This window comes from Patagioenas fasciata, chromosome 13 (genome assembly GCF_037038585.1).
Source record: "Patagioenas fasciata isolate bPatFas1 chromosome 13, bPatFas1.hap1, whole genome shotgun sequence".
Classification (NCBI taxonomy): Eukaryota; Metazoa; Chordata; class Aves; order Columbiformes; family Columbidae; genus Patagioenas; species Patagioenas fasciata.
This window is the reverse complement of record NC_092532.1, coordinates 17,257,685-17,261,133: the sequence shown is the minus strand read 5'-3', so window position 1 is coordinate 17,261,133 and position 3,449 is coordinate 17,257,685. Positions and strand designations below refer to the sequence as shown.

The following is a 3,449-nucleotide window of genomic DNA, read 5'->3' as shown; positions in this document are numbered from 1 at the left end:
AGGCACAGGATTAGCAGTGTACATCTAGACCCCTGTGCGAAGGTAAAACAGCTCAATAACTATCCCAGCGTGGGTCCCCAACGTCGGAGACCTGCCAGCCCTTTTCTAGGGTACTACATGCCACCCATTAGTTTCTGCAGATATAATGGGAGGCTGCAGGGGAATGGTACATCTTTAAAAAGATAGTGGGTACACCATGGAGATGCCCTTGGGTGCCAAGGGCACACATCCAGAACAAGGCTATTTGACCAGTGAGAAAGACGACACAATCAATTAAAGACTTCTTCTGGTCATAGTTTCTCACAGTCTTCACTACATGCAAGCCCTCCAAGGGTAAGATATGACCAGTAGACCTGTGTGGAGGAGACTAGTGAGCACCATTAGTTGTTTGTACTACTACCTTGGACTATCTCTATATTGGGTCTTGTCATCCATTTCTTCTCATCAGTTTAAAGAAGCGACTGAAAATTTTCTGTGAGATATATAGGTTAGATGCAAAGTGCTCTTGTTATTCCTCAGTAGCCAAGAATTTCACTGGGTGCAGGGGTATCATTAAAGCTGAATTAGCCAAGCGTCTTCCATTTACTGATCAGATCAAGATGAACAATGGTTGTTAAAGAGAATAAAACAAAAATGAGAAAGGAATTAGAGATACAGGAATTCAAATGAAGCAAACAATACCACATGCATGAGTAAGCAATATACTTATTGTTAACACAGGTCATTTTATAATCAATATTTAAAATAACTGATACTTCATGACTATGTATGTGTAGCCAGTAAGCTATAGATTTATAAATACAAGGGTTATCATGACTTTAGTGTAGCAAGGCACAGCCCTTTTAAAAGTGAAATTGTCAGATTTTATCAGTTATCTCCTTTCACAGGATAATGTAACTTTACAATTACTTAGCTCATAAAGAACTAATTTCATTCAGCTTCCAATAAATACTTTCAAAATAGGAGTCTATGGCAAGATTTCTTGAGTGGTCGAATCATGAACAATAATGGCCGTACAGAGTTTGAAGGAAAGTCTTGATAATGAGATTAATACCTGCAGGCTTCCCACACAAAGATTTAGTTTTATAAGCAATTAATTATAACCTCTTTTTTTCCCTTTTTGTGTATTACAAAAGAAAATAAGTTATTGATTTCAACTGCAAAAATAACTATTTGCATAACATTGTTGATTGTATGTTCTACTAGCACAATCAGAATTAATTGGAGAAAAATATTTTATTCTTTTTAAATGGGTAAAGATTTTATGTATATTAGCATTTGTATCTGATTAGAAGAGCCTGTTTACCAGCACTATGAGGAGCACAGACCAGATTACGATACTCAATCCACACTTTAGCATAAAGCCTTGCTGTTGGCATCTCTGCACTTGTAGGTAGAACTTTGAAAGTTTCCCTAAACTTTAAACATACGGAGTATTAGCAGCTATCACTCAGCTCCGATTACATCCTAGATATCATGTTCTTAATTAAATATTAAGAGTGAAACAGGAGTCAGTGATCTATGGGAGTTTTGGTACTTATTTCCATTTTATTTACCTGATAAACCCCATTCTTCCCTCTGTGTTTGTATGTGGGAGGAAGCTTATCCTGCAGAAGGGCGGTCACAGCATCTCAGTTTAGTCTGTGTAAACAGCTGATGAAGATCACCTGCCTTGAGGTGGTGCCTCTGCTCTCAGGAGTTTTCCACCTGCAATAGGACAAAGCTGGAATTCTGTGATGAATTAAAATAATTCACACCATAATTAATCTCTTTCAATTCAGTATGTTTCTAAACAGATCACATTTTCAATGAAACCAAATATAAACTTTATTTTATCTTTAAATTATATGCATGATTATCTTTAATTACCTGTTTTGTGAGAACAGCTTTTCTGTGAGTTTAAGGGTTTCAAATGTAAATCTAAGGCAACCTAGTGATACCACTTGTAAGTTGATGAACTAGTCATGCAATATACTGCACTCATTTAAAAAATTATATTCATACTCAGGCCTTCAGTCTGAGTAAACACCAAATCCTTTCTAGTTCCCAGACTGAAAGACTTTTTTTCAGTAGCTTATTTTCTAAATGAATTCATCATGAACCAAATGACTGACATCACACTGAGCGAGAGCTTTGGTAGCATCTATGCTCAACTGATGTTTCACTCCAGCCATCAGCAACCAGACAGTGCGTGTGCTTTGCTGGGTCAGTTGTCCCTGAGAAATCCAAACCATCTTCTGCTCAAAACAGCAGCAGATTGCTGTAGCTGGGAAATGGAGGGAATACTAGTATGTTAGATGAAGAAATGGCTCGCTCCGTGTGCATGGTAAGAATTCACAGATTCTGAGAAATGATGTTATAAAAACCAAGCTGTTGCCAGTTCAGGACTCTGGTCCCCTGCGGCTCAGTGTTTCACAGCCAGCAGTGGGCTCCAGCAGCAGCACTTCCAGGATCTCTCTTCTTATTTTTTCAAGGACACTACCTACTTTATTTTTGACCCAGATCTCCCTGCTGAATTTGGTTGGAATTGGCTCCTTGAATGAAAAGCTTCTAGGGAAGACGGACAGGGACACAGACACAACATTGCATCACCTCTAGCTTTCCACAGCGAGTGCTCACCTTACGCTTCCCAGCTCAGCGATCATCATCAGAATACTTGGGTTTGCTTGTGTCCAGCTGGGTTATGCAGAAATTTTGGACTGTCACCAGCTCAGGAGAGAGATCTCATCTGATATGTTTTCTCATGCTTGTTTTCCCTGAACAGCTACCAGCTGAAATAGATGCAATCAGAGAATTAACCAGAGAATTTCCAAATTGTCCCACAGCAATTAACGTAACAAAAAGAAAAAGGAGTGGAAATGAGAGAGAACGTATGTGTTTGCAAAGATTTATCAGCATTAGGCTTTAAAGATAAGTACTATTTAGGACTATTTGGTGACCCGGTATTTGAATGGCTCAACTTACTAACAGGAAAAAGCGTTTTAAAAACTCAAACAACCATAGCAGGTTCTTGGATTTCAGCTGGTTTGAACATTTGAAAACCCTGATAGGCTGTCTAGTCATCCAACGCAAATAGAAACAAAATAAAATGACATGGGACCAGTCCCCACACAGATTAACTACAGGCACAGAAAGCACAGAGGGGAAAAAGCAGTAAGAAATTAAAGGAAAATTCTAAATACCTAATAAATCCGAGAATTTCATAAACATTCCACATGGAGGAAAGAAACAAAATACGGCAACTAAATTATGCATTCAGAATCGTATGCTTAACTGGGATACTTCGCACTTGGATTTTGGTGAATGCTGCTTTTAATTCCATTGCAGATGTTCGTATTCATAACACGGACTGTGCCCAAATTTAGCCAATATTAAACTGCTTTTTTACATATATTACAAATATCAAATGCCTACAAAAGAGGCTGGAATTAAAAAGTAGAGAATGTAAA

General features: G+C 38.1%; 1 long non-coding RNA gene across 1 annotated transcript; it reads right to left on the bottom strand.

Moving 5' to 3' along the window:
- Positions 1-413: 413 nt before the first annotated feature.
- LOC139829050 (uncharacterized) lies at positions 414-2,741 on the bottom strand. The gene is made up of 3 exons (XR_011741270.1): positions 2,620-2,741; positions 1,557-1,707; positions 414-585 (listed from the first exon to the last, which is right to left on the bottom strand). It is a non-coding gene; the product is annotated as an uncharacterized lncRNA (long non-coding RNA).
- Positions 2,742-3,449: the final 708 nt, after the last annotated feature.